The 16,979-nt window shown below is 39.6% G+C and overlaps 1 protein-coding gene and 1 non-coding gene across 2 annotated transcripts in view; both read right to left on the reverse strand.

The window, feature by feature from the left end:
- LRMDA (leucine rich melanocyte differentiation associated) overlaps positions 1-16,979 on the reverse strand; it is a 1,127,525-nt gene that overhangs the window by 213,776 nt on the left and 896,770 nt on the right. The gene's annotated exons all lie outside the window — the stretch shown is intronic.
- On the reverse strand, positions 2,069-2,171 carry LOC117308564 (U6 spliceosomal RNA). The gene has a single exon (XR_004522664.1). It is a non-coding gene; the product is annotated as a U6 spliceosomal RNA (small nuclear RNA).

Consider the following 16,979-nt stretch of genomic DNA (forward strand, 5'->3'; position numbering starts at 1 on the left):
TGAAACAGATGACCCTCTGGTCACTTCCATTTTACGCCTCCCCTGCCCATCAGAGAGGGTAGTTTCTGCAGCCGGTCTGCTCAGGGAGCCACTGGGCTTCCTCACTGTCCATGCTCAGACAAGGGAAAGTACATTAAGAGCACTTTCCTCATAGGCCTGGACAAACTAGAAGAAAGTTTAAGATTTCCATATCCGGGGGTTACGCTGTTCCAGACAGTGCTTTGGATGATTTCAAAAAAGCCATCCAGCTGGGTAGATGCAGCTACAGACACAGAGTTTGGTGAGTGGAGCCTAGGCTCAATTTTGATTCTGCTGACTTGTCCCCTTGGTTTACAGAAACCCTGTAGTACTTTTTCATCCTTAAACCTAGGACCCAGATCAGGTTTCCAAAGGTCTATCTCCTCTCTTCTGAGTCCCACTCTGATGTCCCTAGCTCTACAAAATCCCCTTGGCTCTATTCAAGAAGAAAACTCCCAAGACAGCTTCATCAAAAACAAAAGTTCCAACTCAGAAGTTTCAGCCCCTTTTATACTCTCAACCCCACCCCCAGCCCAGTGATGACCTCACAGATGAGAAGGACGTTGGAAGAGGTGGGGAGGGTATCCATACCTCCTCTTGTCTCTTTCTACATCCTGCCATTTCTTTGTTTGCACTCTCAACCTTGTTCTACCTTTCTCATTTGACTATTTCACTAGCTCCCCACTAACTTAACTTCTTTGTGACCAACTTGGCCCATGTGCCCCAGAGTGGAAGAACAAAAATTCCAAAGCCACTGCTTATACCCTCCCCATGCCAACTCCTTCCGTGGAATTTTGTGACCCAAAGATGACCCTGGCCTACATACTGGAATTTTTTTTTTTAACCATAAAAGAACTATTTCTGCAAAGAATTTTGAAGTTGTCATTTTCATTTTAAAAATAAGATGATAAAACACACACACACACACACACAAGCCATTATTTGTAAAATGCCTACAGATGATGAAGAGGCATGCATATCAATATATACACAGGCATACAGATGAGTGAGCGAGCACATGTGTGCATCTAACCCACGGGGGCCAGAATGAGCCTCTCAGATGAAGAGAGTGGCTGAATACTAAGGAAAATGACAGGCATCAAGAGCGTTTTCAAATTTCTTCTAGCTTTTCCTTCCACCTGTCCCTCCAAGTTAAAAAAAAAAAAGTTTTCTCAGAATTCCATTTAAATTTGGTATCTAAATGAGCTTCAAAAAGCAGTCACATGGATGGCAGAAACGCAGGGGTTACAAAGCAGGGGTCTCATTGTGGTATGAGAATGATTGCTAGCTAGAAAGGGGGATTTTCTAGTCCTCTTCTGGTATTGCTTAGCTAAATAAACTCTGACACCTCTGTGCCTCGATGCTTGATATCTCAGATTCTTTCCAGGGTTTACTAGTGTTCTGTGGTTATATTATTTAAAAATTATGTGGATATTTGGAATAATGATTACCATGTCCATGACGACCACCACTGCCACCACCATTGTCATCCTGACTTCTTTTCTTTCCAGACCAATCTGCAATTGCCTAGTTATACCTGTACCTTAGGAAGTGAACAAATAATTGATTTCCTCATTTTGCTATATATATTTCCTATTTGCTATATATTTCCTCATTTTGCTATATATCTGGGTAGTGCCAAGTTCAAAATTCACGAGTGCCAAAGAGCCCAGTGCAAGACTATCTCAAACGCTAATGACGGAAGACCCTTCTAATTGGGTTTCCAAAGCAACTGTCAAGGGGAATAATGGAAATTCCAAGAAAACTTGATCTTCAGAGAGCTTGGGCTCTGCTTATGATCAAGAGTTTGGGCCAGGTTCAGACTTCTCAAATGCTATTCCAAATACTCCCTAACCCAATAATTTGGGGCTATTCAAATGCTAACTCAGTGTCCCTTCCTGTCACAATCAGCATTCATGCAACACTTTACACTGTAAACAACTTATGAAGTTGTACATGTCACTCCCTCACGACACGAAAAAATGAGACTCAGTTCCTCAACCCAAAGATATCTTGGACGAGGTCATCTTCTTTTTTTTCTTTTTTTTTTTTCAATATAGAATGCTTCATGAATTTGCATGTCATCCTTGCGCAAAAGCCACACTAATCTTTTCTGTGTTGTTCCAGTTTTAGTATATGTGCTGCTGAAGCAAGCATGGGAAAGTCCTTTTGAGAGAGAGAGAGAATGATAAGTGGTAAAAATCACAGGTTTTGGAATCACGCAGACCAGCAATAACTTTAAATATCTAGGTTAAGAGAAAGTAGCATCTGAGAATTACCCACATGTGTTCTTCGTAAGGATTATTCATTCCTTACCTCATCAGATACAGTTGTTGGCACAAAGCATGTACTCAATAAATATTTATTGAACTAAATTATCCATCCTCATATTGAACACATTTACTTGCACTTAAAGGGGGCTCCGTAATCTCTCGGCAACCTGATCCTGTGCTCCTTGCAGTTCCTTTAAGGGCGAGTTCTGGGTTTGGGATACTGATGTCTTTGTCCCACCTCATCCATAAAGCCTTCCCTGACAACTCTAGTCTACCCTACTCTCCTTTTTCTGAATCCCTGTTGTAATTATTCCAGGTTCTACTCACTTTGGCACACGCGTGATATCTTATCTTACCATGTAAAATGTGTTTCATAAACACATCATCCTTCCCAGGAGCCTATAAATTCCTCGAGGGCAAAGGCCATATTTGATATTTATTTTGTATGTCCCATGGCACACAACACAATATAAAATCCATAGTACGCTTTGAACAAGTACCTGTTAAATTGAGTTGAATTTTAAGGACGGTACCCTACTGCCAGTGATGACTTCCTTTCAGAGAAGTACTGAAAGGCAGGATTGCCTATATTCACCATTCATTTTACCCCGACTAAGCCCATGGGCCTCTACGCTCTAAGCGCTAGTTAGGAAACAAAGGATCAGAAAGCAGCTGCTTACTTTCAACAAAGAGATCGTATTTCAGCCTTGGATTGCAGGATTTCACGTATTAGTCACTTGTGACTCTTAGCCAAACCCTTCGGTGTTATCAGGAATAAAAAGTAACCCAGAGATATGTCAAATATCAATTTCCAATTACTTTCCTGTGACACATTTCTGCCACTTGGGACAACTCTCAAGGGATCTGTTGCCCCTTATCAGCTCAGATTGGGTTTACCTTTCAGTCAAACAGGCAACACTCGGCAGTGCCCTGTTTAGCCTCAACATTACATTGTCCTCCTCTGACACTCAGATTCTCTTGTGAAGTCTTCAATATTGGCTTACGCTGTCACTGGAGACCTGGTCCAAGTGTGGAAGGCCTGATATTATACCCTGAACCATATGTGTTGGGGTGGGATGGGGATAACTCTAATGGCTGTGGTGAGCTGTTTTTGGTTTCCCAAGTCTTAATCGAGATGTTGAATGCAGGAACAAAGCTGCGTGCAGGACTGGCACATCTTCAACTCTAGCCAAGGGGGGAAGAAATAAGAGAGTCTCTAAAAGTCTTCGCTTTGATACTCAAAACACAGAACAGCATTTCTACCCTCTAGGTCACAGAAGGCAGGCCACAGACTAATTGAAAAAATCTTTGGTATTAGGGATGTTAAAACTGAGGAACTGCACAAAACCAGAAATCACATGTCCCCTTTATTACAAAGTAATGGAACAGAATTTGGAGAAACCAGGAAACATCTCCGGGTCTATAAATCAGTCCAGTTGGAGGGAAACACAAATGACCAGCACCTGGAATGAGCCTTCATCTGGAGTGGGAGACCAGCCTAAAGAGTCGAACTCCGGGGCCAAGGCTCCAGACCGTGCACTGTGATTAATGACTTGAGTGAAAGGTCTCAGTTGAGGCTGAACAATTAACTTGTTCTCTCCACGTCTCAGAACTCTCCACAGCATAACTATGTCTTCCCTGATTGTTCCTATTTACCAAAACGCAAGCCGTTCTGGGAAGCTTCGAATGTGTCATCATCAGACTGTTTCTGACAATCAGGAGAGCCCTGGTGTTTGTTAGGACTACTTTCGTCAAATCATCTGTTTCGACTCTGCATGCAAGCCTCAACCTTTCAGTTCCTTTTCAAGTTTAAGAACCATCCAAATGAGGCAATGGCATTGGCCTCGATCCGTCGGAAAAAAAAAAAAAAAGTCCACAGCTTGGAGGATTGCAAATGGACAGCATATGGCCTGGCTTGTTTCTGGTCACTCCCCCCAAATTTCTTAGGGAATTGAATGTCCATGAGATTAATGGTTCCCTCCTGTCCTGCCTTTATGCTCTGGAATAGGTTTCTCTAATCTCTTTCAGATCCTCTAAAGCATTTACATTAAACCAATCATTCCTCCTGAATCTACAACTGAGATATGATAAGACCTGCTAGAACTAAGGAAGTCTCCAAACCTCTCTCCCTTTCTCCTGGAGTCAATCTGTAGATGGGAAAGAAAGGCAGGTGCCCCAGAACCTGATTCTGAATGAACAAGTACCCAAGAGGCGTATCCAAGGAATCCAGTTTCCTCATTTGACCTTCCACAGCCGCTTCATTTGTGACAAAGGGGTCTACCAAAAGTGGACATGGCCCCCTACAAGGTAAGATTGGAAGGGTACTGAGTGCCTTGCCCAAGAACATCCACCCCACGGACCTGCCACAAGGACTGACCCTTCAATTCCCCTTTAGCCAATACCATTTCTCTCCAGGAAGGCATCCTGTCTCCAGAAGACATATCAAAAACAAGAACAATAACAACAGTGATGACACTAATAACAGAAGTGTCATCAACTACAATAATAACATACATGCATATAGCACTTACTATGGGCCAGGAACTCCTTGAAACAGTTTGTTTATATGAACTCATACAATCCTCACAACAACTTTACTAAGGTAGGTATTACTATTATACCCATTTTCCAGAGAGAGAGAGATACAGAGGAGTCAAGTAACTTGCCCAAAGTCACAAAGCCACCAAGTGGTAAGGTGAGGATTCAAACATTCGTCTCATTCTTCATACCACCCTGTACTGCAACTACGTTCTCTAGAGGTATGGTCTTCCCCCACCACTGTTGATGAGGTTAGAGAAGCAATCCTTCTAGCATAGCACCCACTGAGGCATCAGGCCTGGTGAATCCTGTTTCCGGTACTCAGTGTGTAAGCTCAAATGAGTTCTGAGTCTCTGAGTCTCTGAGTTGGTCTCATCTGTAAAATCAGTAGGATACAAAGAGCTCCCTTGCAGGGTTTTAGTGGGATTCATGAGATAATGCATATACACGCCCTAACACAGTGCCTTGACGTGGCAGCTGCATACAATGGTAGCTGTGGTTACGACTAATCAGATTAGCTAATATTGACTAAAGGAGCTGGAGAAGATCAGGCAGAAGCAATCACAGGTTGGAATAGGATATGAAAATGCAGATCAAAATGGTGACCCCAAAGAAACTAGGATACTAACAAGTACTGATGAGGAATATCTACCTTCTTGGTCTGACCCAAGTTATGCAGCCTCTGGCTTGGCTTATCCCCATGAAAGAAAAAAATTCAAATTTATATATATATATATATATACACACACAAAACATCAAGAAGGAATGAACAGATGTCCAGACTGGGATAATTAGAATATTCTCCCTGAAATTCCTAGTACAAAAGAAGAGCAGTACATCCTTCACAGCCTGTGTGGCTGCCCCAGAGTCAAGCTTGGAGCTGCATCCTTCATTCCTCGTTTCCTACATGTTCTTGCCGACCCCTGACACATCACATTCTTTGCATCAATAAGGACTGGTGCCAGAACACACTACATTGCCTTTGACTATATTTAACTGATCTAGTATTTGTTTGATTCTTTCTTGTTGCACCATTTTTCACTTTTGACTTTATAATTCTCTGCTGACTTTAAATAAAGCTTTGCCAGACTACCCAAGATAGTTTTTAATAGAGATTTAGGGGCTAGGTTGTGCTGTGGTTTGGATTCAGATTCTCCTGCAGCAACAAGGGGAAATTAACTAGGTGGTTTCATCTCAAGTGCCTGTTTATACTCGGAATGGACAGAGAGTCTATCTTTTTCCAAGCCTTGTAATCATGACACTACAAAGTGATATTCAAGAAAGAAAAAAGCTAGGTAGCCATAGCTTCCACACCACAAAACCACTACACAGTGTCCCTGCAAACCCAGATGACTGGAATAATATACAGACAGCAGTGGAATCACTCGCTGAGTGACAGGGAGGAATTTGACCACATTCTACGCTAGGCCAAAGACGATGCTTGCTCTCCTTAAGCTAGGGAACTCAAATGACCCTTACAGCAGCTATAGGAGCCTGCCTCCTGACACTCCTCGCTCCTCCGTGCTATTCCTGGTCCCCACTGCCTTCTGCCCAGATGAAACACTGGAAACCAGCTGGCCTTCAGTCACTGGGAAAGACACCAAGTCAGATAAGAGGTCAGTACCCAAAACTAACATTTGTTTTTTAGAGAAGACTTACCTTAATTACTTGTTGAAAATATAAAATTGGTAAGTCAGTAAGAGTTTGGTTTTGTCTCATTCATTATTATCCAATGCTTGCTCCATTACAAAGGAAGAGGTAAAACATATGTAAAGTATTGACAACAATTACTTTAAAAATATCTGTATATTCATCACCAAGCTTAGAGATAAATAAATTTCTTGGGTTGTTTTTACCAGATTAGATTTCTTTGCCTCTACCTTCAACCAATGGTAAATGCAACTGTGAATTTTGAGTTTTTAATACCAAGAGTTTTCTTCATAGTTTTGCCACAAGTGTAAGGACTCTTTGAAAATAGTGCTTTAATTTGCATTTTTGAACTCTCTATAATGATAGCACACAGAATCATTCAAAGAGGCTTCTTCTCTCCCAGTTTTGTATATTCATCCATGTAGGAAGTTACCCAACTTTATTTAATGAACCATTTGGGTTGTTTCCAAGGTTTTTTTGTTTTTCGGTGTTTTTTTGGTCTGTTTCTTTATTTTGTTTTGTTTTCCTCCCACAGAAAATGCTATGAATATCATTCACATTGATTTGAGCACACACAATAGCTTTTCCTGGGTTAGAGTTTGGGGAGCAGAATTGCTGAATCTTAGAGTTTGCATATATTCAAATTCACCAGAAAATAACAGATCGTTTTCCAAAGCAGATATACTAATTCACACTCCCACCAAGATAACTTCTGAATTTCTGTTGCTCTACAACTTTACAGCACTTGGTACTGCCAGATTGCTTAAATTTTGCTGAACCAGTGAATACAAAATGTATCTTACAGTTTTTTTTTTTTAAACTTCTTTATTGGAGTATAATTGCTTCACAAGGGTGTGTTAGTTTCTGCTTTATAACAAAGTGAATCAGCTATACATATACATATATGCCCATATCTCCTCCCTCTTGCGTCTCCCTCCCACCCTCCCTATCCCACCCCTCTAGGTGGTCACAAAGCACTGAGCTGATCTCCCTGTGCTATGCGGCTGCTTCCCACTAGCTAGCTATTTTACATTTGGTAGTGTATATAAGTCCATGCCATTCTCTCACTTCGTCCCAGTTTACCCTTCCCCCTCCCTGTGTCCTCAAGTCCACTCTCTACATCTGCATCTTTATTCCTGTCCTGCCCCTAGGTTCTTCAGAACCGATTTTTTTTTTTTTTTTAGATTCCATATATATGTGTTGGCATATGGTATTTGTCTTTCTCTTTCTGACTTACTTCACTCTGTATGACAGACTCTAGGTCTACCCACCTCATTACAAATAGCTCAATTTCATTTCCTTTTATGGCTGAGTAATATTCCATTGTATATATGTGCCACATCTTCTTTATCCATTCGTCCGATGATGGACACTTAGGTTGTTTCCATCTCCGGGCTATTGTAAATAGAGCTGCAATGAACATTTTGGTACATGACTCTTTTTGAATTATGGTTTTCTCAGGGTATATGCCCAGTAGTGGGATTGCTGTGTCATATGGTAGTTCTATTTTTAGTTTTTTAAGGAACCTCCATACTGTTCTCCATAGTGGCTGTATCAATTTACATTCCCACCAACAGTGCAAGAGGATTCCCTTTTCTCCACACCCTCTCCAGCATTTATTGTTTGTAGATTTTTTGATGATGGCCATTCTGACTGGTGTGAGATGATACCTCACTGTAGTTTTGATTTGCATTTCTCTAATGATTAGTGATGTTGAGCATCCTTTCATGTGTTTGTTGGCAATGTGTATATCTTCTTTGCAGAAATGTCTGTTTAGGTCTTCTGCCCATTTTTGGATTGGGTTGTTTGTTTTTTTCATATTGAGCTGCATGCACTGCTTGTAAATTTTGGAGATTAATCCTGTGTCTGTTGCTTCATTTGCAAATATTTTCTCCCATTCTGAGGGTTGTCTTTTCGTCTTGTTTGTGGTTTCCTTTGCTGTGCAAAAACTTTTCAGTTTCATTAGGTCCCATTTGTTTATTTTTTATTTTATTTCCATTTCTCTAGGAGGTGGGTCAAAAAGGATATTGCTGTGATGTATGTCATAGAGTGTTCTGCCTATGTCTTCCTCTAAGAGTTTGATAGTGTCTGGCCTTAATTTAGGTCTTTAATCCATTTTGAATTTATTTTTGTGTATGGTGTTAGGGAGTGTTCTCATTTCTTTCTTTTACATGTAGCTGTCCAGTTTTCCCAGCACCACTTATTGAAGAGCCTGTTTTTTCTCCATTGTATATTCTTGCCTCCTTTATCAAAATTAAGGTAACCATATGTGCATGGGTTTATCTCTGGGCTTTCTATCCAGTTCCATTGATATATATTTCTGTTTTTGTGCCAGTACCATACTGTCTTGATTACTGTAGCTTTGTAGTATACTCTGAAGTCTGGGAACCTGATTCCTCCAGCTCCATTTTTCTTTCTCAAATTGCTTTGGCTATTCGGGGTTTTTTGTGTTTCCATACAAATTGTGAAATTTTCGGTTCTAATTCTACGAAAAATGCCAGTGGTAGTTTGCTAGGGATTGCACTGAATCTGTAGATTGCTTTGGGTAGTAGGGTCATTTTCACAATGTTGATTCTTCCAATCCAAGAACATGGTATATCTCTCCATCTGTTTGTATCATCTTTAATTTCTTTCATCAGTGTCTTGTAGTTTTTTGCATACAGGTCTTTTGTCTCCTTAGGTAGGTTTATTCCTAGGTATTTTATTCTTTTTGTTGCAATGGTAAATGGGAGTGTTTCCTTCATTTCTCTTTCAGATTTTTCATCATTAGTGTATAGGAATGCAAGAGATTTCTGTGCATTAATTTTGTATCCTGCTGCTTTACCAGCTTCATTGATTAGCTCTAGTAGTTTTCTGGTAGCATCTTTAGGATTCTCTATGTATAGTATCATGTCATCTGCAAACAGTGACAGCTTTACTTCTTCTTTTCTGATTTGGATTACTTTTATTTCTTATTCTTCTCTGTTTGCTGTGGTTAAGAGTTCCAAAACTATGTTGAATAACAGTGGTGAGAGTGGGCAACCTTGTCTTGTTCCTGATCTTAGAGGAAATGGTTTCAGTTTTTCACCATTGAGAATGATGTTGGCTGTGGGTTTGCCACATATGGCCTTTATTATGTTGAGGTAAGTTCCCTCTATGCCTAGTTTCTCGTGGGTTTTTATCATAAACGGGTGTTGAATTATGTCAAAAGCTTTTTCTGCATCTATTGAGATGATCATATGGTTTTTCTCCTTCAATTTTTTAATATGGTGTATCACATTGATTGATTTGCATATATTGAAGAATCCTTGCATTCTTGGGATAAACCCCACTTGATCATGTTTTGTGATCCTTTTAATGTGCTGTTGGATTCTGTTTGCTAGTATTTTGTTGAGGATTTCTGCATCCATGTTCATCAGTGATATTGGCCTGTAGTTTTCTTTCTTTGTGACATCTTTGTCTGGTTTTGGTATCAGGGAGATGGTGGCCTCGTAGAATGAGTTTGGGAGTGTTCCTCCCTCTGCTATATGTTGGAAGAGTTTGAGAAGGACAGATATTAGCTCTTCTCTAAATGTCTCATACAATTCTCCTGTGAAGCCATCTGGTCTTGGGCTTTTGTTTGCTGGATGATTTTTAATCAGAGTCTGAATTTCAGTGCTTGTATTGGTCTGTTTATATTTTCTATTTCTTCCTGCTTCAGTCTCGGAAGGTTGTGCTTTTCTAAGAATTTGTCCATTTCTTCTAGGTTGTTCATTTTATTGGCATATGGTTGCTTGTAGTAATCCCTCATGAGCCTCTGTATTTCTGTAGTGTCAGTTGTTACTTCTCCTTTTTCATTTCTAATTCTATTGATTTGAGTCTTCTCCCTTTTTTCCTTGATGAGTGTGGCTAATGGTTTATAAATTTTTGTTTATCTTCTCAAAGAACCAGCTTTTAGTTTTATTGATCTTTGCTATCGTTTCCTTCATTTCTTTTTCCTTTATTTCTGATCTGATCTTTATGATTTCTTTCCTTCTGCTAACTTTGGGGGATTTTTTGTTCTTCTTTCTCCAGTTGCTTTAGGTGTAAGATTAGGTTGTTTATTTGAGATGTTTCTTGAAGTAGGCTTGTATAGCTATAAACTTCCCTCTTAGAACTGCTTTTGCTCGTTTTGGGTTTACGTGTTTTCACTGTCATTTGTTTCTAGGTATTTTTTTGATTCCCACTTTGATTTCTTCAGTGATCTTAGTTATTTACTAGTGTGTTGTTTAGCCTCCATGAATTTGCATTTTGTACAGATTTTTTCCTGTTATTGATATGTAGTCTCATAGCGTTGAAAAGATACTTGATATGATTTCAATTTTCTTAAATTTACCAAGGCTTGATTTGCGACCCAAGATATGATCTATCCTGGAGAATGTTCCATGAGCACTTGAGAAGCAAGTGTATTCTGTTGGTTTTGGATGGAATGTCCTATAAATATCAATAAGTCCATCTTGTTTAATGTACCATTTAAAGCTTGTGTTTCCTTCTTTATTTTCATTTTGGATGATCTGTCCATTGGTGAAAGTGGGGTATTAAAGTCCCCTACTGTGATTGTGTTACTGCCGATTTCTCGTTTTATGGCTGTTAGCATTTGCCTTAAGTATTGAGGTGTTCCTGTGTTGGGTGCATAAATATTTACAATTGTTATATCTTCTTCTTGGACTGATCCCTTGATCATTATGTAGTGTCCTTCTTTGTCTCTTGCAATAGTCTTTATTTTAAAGTCTCTTTTGTCTGATATGAGAATTGCTCCTCCAGGTTTCTTTTGATTTCTGTTTGCATGGAATATCTTTTTCCATCCCCTCATTTTCAGCCTGTATGTGTCCCTAGGTCTGAAGTGGGTCTCTTGTAGGCAGCATATATACCGGTCTTGTTTTTTTATCCATTCAGTCAGGCTATGTCTTTTGGTGGGAACATTAATCCATTTACATTTAAGGCAATTATTGATATGTATGTTCTATTACCATTTTCTTAATTGTTTTGGGTTAGTTATTGTAGGTCTTTTCCTTTTCTTGTGTTTCCTGCCTAGAGAAGTTCCTTTAGCATTTGTTGTAAAGCTGGTTTTGTTGTGCTGAATTCTCTTAGCTTTGCTTACCTGTAAAGGTTTTAATTTGTCTGTCGAATCTGAATGAGATCCTTGCTGGGTAGACTAATCTTGGTTGTAGGTTTTTCCCTTTACCATATCACTTTAAATATGTCCTGCCACTCCCTTCTGGCTTGCAGAGTTTCTGCTGAAAGATCAGCTGTTAACCTTATGGGGATTCCCTTGTATGATATTTGTCAGTTTTCTGTGCTGCTTTTAATATTTTTCCTTGTATTATTTTACAGTTTTAATTCACATTTCCAAATGTCATTTTTTTTAGATAATCATTGAGCAATTTTTGTATATTTTGAAAATTCTTTGTTCAAAATAACCATGAAATGCAGTGTGTGTATAGATTAGGTGAGATTCTACGGATACAGAGAAAGACACTATATACAGAGACATACAGGAGTCAATACGTCTCTTATCTGTATCTGCTATTCACACTTACACTTAAAGTTACAGCCCATGGGCCAAGTCTGGCCTGCCACTTGCTTTAGTAAACATAGTTTTATTGGAACACAGCCATCCCTGTTTGGTTACTTATTGCCTACAAATACTGTTATGCTACGATGACAGACAGAGCTGAGTAGTCACGGCAAAGACCATCTGGCCTCCAAAGCCTAAAACACTTACTCTCTGGCCCTTTATAGCAAAAGTTTGCTGACCCATGATTTAGAGCATCTCCACTGGCATGCACAGACATCTCACATTCAACACGTTCCCTTGAATCTGTTCCTCCCAAATGCCATTCCTCAGAAATGGCTCCACCTTCCACAAAAGTACTCAGGCCAAAAACCTGGGAGTCATCTCATGCTCGTCCCTCCTACTCACCACTTACAACCTGCCAGTGGATACCTCCTACTCAAACTTCTCAGCACCATTCCTCTGAAGATTTCTTCTCTGTATCCACTGCCAGCCCTTCGTTCAAGCCTTACGTTGACTGACGCCACCCTCCACCTAATAACCAAGCACTCAGTGTCCCCCAGTTTCACAGCACTTGTAACATTTCACTGCATTTTGTCTGCTATCTCCACCTAAATTATAAGTTTCTTAAGGACAGGGACCCGTGCCATTTCTGCACACAGTACAGTGCCTTGGACAGCAAATCCTCCTTAGTCTCCCGCAGGCTGCCTAGTCCTTCTCATTAACCACTGAGGGCCTGACATGATAAGACATTTGTGGCTGCCACACCACTAGCCAGCAGGGTTTGGAAATAGTCCCTACTCTCTTAAACCTCATGGCTGAGAGGACTCGCAAAAAGAGACTCCTCTTCAGTATCAATGCAGTGGTCCTCCAATTGCTGTGTGTAGAGGAATCATCAGAGCTCATTAAAAATAACAGAAGCCAGGATATCACCCCAGGCTCACTGAATCAGAATCCCTGAAAGAAGGTGTTCAAACATCTTTACCTTATGGACGTTCCCTAGGAGATTCTTACGTAGGCTTGAGAAGCACATATCTAATAAGGAGAGCTTCCTGTATACATTCCCTTAGTCCTACCCCACCCTACCACATTGTCTGTGATGGGTAGCTAACAATATATGGGACCCACCCCACCTTTCTGCTTGGGTACCAGAGGTTCCCTAAGCTCCTCCACCCTCCTCCAGTAGCTCAGAAGAAGCCTGATTTGAGGAAATAATTAATCATATCCTTTCCTCAGGGCTGAATTCTGGTTTTCATCGAAAGGGTTGCATTCTTGGTTAATGACGGGGTCCAGCCCCTACAGTGAGCATTTTTACTGCTCAACACATCTAAAATCAAGAATCTCCTGTTATATCCTAGTACCACTCCCTTTTATGTACCATCCCTCCTAGTACCTGCCTGAGGGAAGAGGCATGCAAACATTTGTAACGTGTATATTATAAAATTGCTTATTTGAATTTTTACTGTCTTCTTCATTTCCAACATATTACAGACCATTTAATATGTAAAAACAAATGTTAATAGGCGGGTTAGACCAATGAAATACCAATAAGATGCTATTAGTATTTATTAGAGATTTTTCTTATTAGACTTAATTTTTCCCTAAATTGCATGTGACCCATTATCATTATGTTTGGTGGATAATATAACAAAACAAAATTACCAGTCCATTTCACTCAAGGAGAAAATCTAAGGTTCCTTGGGTTTTATAATATCAAGCATAGCACAAATTTAAGGAATTTTTCTAGTGCTGCACTTGGAGATTTTTAGGGATCTATTTTCCTAAGAGGCATGTAAGTACTAAAATTGCATTGGATTGCGTTTTGCTCTCAGCAGGTGAGAAAGTGCATAGTCAATGGGTTATGTGCCATTCTTTATTTCCATTTTATGCGGTCACACAGAGGTATCTCTCAGGTGGTTGTTGAAGTTTACTAGACACTCAGGAGCCATCTCCTGCTTTCTTTAAATGGCATTTATAATCTGTAACCAAACAGGTCATCTACGAAGCCACTGGTGCAGTACACCTAAACTCTGCTTGCGTTAGTTCAGGTTGCAGAGATCAGATCTTTTGCTATGAGATTCCAACAGGGGGAAAATTGCATCACGTATCTAAACAATATTTATAGGACTGCAAACATCGAAACAAGGTCTAACGTAAGTGCTGAAAATGACAGAACACATGAATCAGTAAATAGGGGATAAAGACTTTCACAATATGCAGGTCCATAATAACAAAGGGGCTATGCAAAGATCACACCAGCGATTGTGTTGCACCTTTATTTATCTGTACTAAAAGCACTACATTCTGTAAATACAGTATCGCTCTGCTTTCTTTCAACTGGATATCTCCAATTAACCATCATTTTCATGCTTCACTAGTACTCTGATAATTGATGCTCATCATTGCAGGGTGCCTGCAATACTGAAAAAGTCAGAAGTGCTTTCTTGAATCATCAAGAAACAGATTAAAATATATTCAGTGTAGTTACTCTGTTAAGTGTATTTTATTGGGGGGGGGGCAGTATGGAACAGAAGAAAGAACACAGGCTTCAGGGTCAGACCTGGTTTTCAATCTCATGAAGGACACTTATTTGCACTGGGACCTTGGGTAAACTACACAGTATCTCTCTAAGCTTCAATTTCCTCATATATAAAATGCGGATAATATCCAGCTTTAGGAGATATTCCCATGATTAAATGAGACCACAAACACATGTAAAATACCAGCACAGTGCCTGGCTCTAAAGAAATCACTCAATAAATAGAAGCTCTTTTAATGCAGACATCGCCCTTCCTATTCTCAGTAAATCAGTAAGCCATGCAAGATGCCTGGACCTCTTTACTTTTTTCTCTACATCTCTTTATTTACCTGAAAATTTAATTCATATGAATAGCCCATTCCCCAACAGTGACAGAGTACAGATAGTTTAGTATGTATTCTCAACACTAGATTATTTACATTTGAAGAAAAGGGACATTGTCAAAGAAACTATTTCTTTATCACTGGCCTTGGGGAAATAAAGTTTCAGTCTCCAAAATGCTTACAGATTACCCAAAATTTCTACCCTCTTTGGAATTTTATTATTACTACTGTTTTTATTATTATTATATTTATTTTATTATTATTTATTTCATTATTTTACATGAGTAAAATATTAGCACATTTTTATAAAAATTCAGATACTGAAAAAGCTACTCTTTCTGATCTTCTACTCTTCTGCCACTGCGATTTGGATCTCCCCCAAATTGTAGAAGTAACTACTGTCAGGGGTTTTCTGTCCATCCTTCCAAAACTGCTTCTGTGCATTTACACACGTGTATGTGTGTGAGTGTATGTGTGTGTGATTTTGTGCTTTTAAATACATAAATTCCATCATAGTGTACAAATGTTTTGCACGCACATTGATTTTTGCTCAAAAATATATCTTGCAGAGCGTTCTGTTTTAGTATCTTATTTACTTAATTTTTAAAAACACTCCTCACATGGGCTTCCCTGGTGGCGCAGTGGTTGAGAGTCCGCCTGCCGATGCAGGGGACACGGGTTCGTGCCCCGGTCCGGGAAGATCCCACATGCTGCGGAGCGGCTGGGCCCGTGAGTCATGGCCATTGAACCTGCGCGTCCGGAGCCTGTGCTCCGCAACGGGAGAGGCCACAACGGTGAGAGGCCCGCTTACCGCAAAAAAAAAAAACCCACTCCTCACAGTATTCAGTATCATATTTACCATACTTCTACCATTCCATTTCTGATGGGAATATAATTTCTCTTTGTATTTTTTTACTACCAGAAAACCACTGCAATGAACATCATTCTGCATACTTCCCCTAAGACATGTGTAACTGTTAGGTTAGAGGCTCTACAGATTCTATTTTAGTCTTTAAATTCAATTTATTTTTTGAATATAGTTAAAATTTTTAAAGGAAATATATGTGCCTAGTGAACAGTCTGTCTCCCACCCGGTCTTCCCACGTTCCTCATCATTCCTCCCCGTCCATAGGGGGTCACTACTATCATCTGTCTTTCGGTCTTTTTACAAACATAGATTCTTATTGTTCCACCTTTGATGCATAAATAGTACTATGCTTTGCATATTGCTGAGCACCTCACTTTATGCTCTTAATGATAAATAACTGCACAGACTTGCATATAATTTTGCAAGGAGCTTCCTAATTCTTTTGACAGAGCTACATAATAGTCCATATTGGACATACCATAATTTATTTAACCATTTCTCAGTCGATAGATAGTTGGCTATTTTCAATGTTTAGCTAGCACATCTACTCTACAATAAATACAACTGCATATATTTCACTTAATCGTATGCAAGTATTTCTGGGCATGCCATTACTGACCTATTTTTTTTTTTAACATCTTTATTGGAGCATAATTGCTTTACAATGATGTGTTAGTTTCTGCTTTATAACAAAGTGAATCGGTTATACATATACATATGTTCCCATATCTCTTCCCTCTTGCGTCTCCCTCCCTCCCACCCTCCCTATCTCACCCCTCTAGGTGGTCACAAACCACCGAGCTCATCTCCCTGTGCTATGCGACTGCTTCCCACTAGCTATCTATTTTACGTTTGGTAGTGTATATATGTCCATGCCATTCTCTCACTTTGTCACAGCTTACCCTTCCCCCTCCCCATATCCTCACGTCCATTCTCTAGTAGGTCTGTGTCTTTATTCCCGTCTTACCCCTAGGTTCTTCATGACCTTTTTTTTTTTTCTTAGATTCCATATATATGTGTTAGCATACGGTATTTGTTTTTCTCTTTCTGACTTACTTCACTCTGTATGACAGACTCTAGGTCCATCCACCTCACTACAAATAGCTCAATTTCGTTTCTTTTTATGGCTGAGTAAACTTCCATGGTATATATGTGCCACATCTTCTTTATCCATTAATCTGTTGATGGACGCTTAGGTTGCTTCCATGTCCTGGCTACTGTAAATAGAGCTGCAATGAACATTTTGGTACTTTTTAAA

This window comes from Tursiops truncatus, chromosome 16 (assembly GCF_011762595.2).
Source record: "Tursiops truncatus isolate mTurTru1 chromosome 16, mTurTru1.mat.Y, whole genome shotgun sequence".
Taxonomy (NCBI): Eukaryota; Metazoa; Chordata; class Mammalia; order Artiodactyla; family Delphinidae; genus Tursiops; species Tursiops truncatus.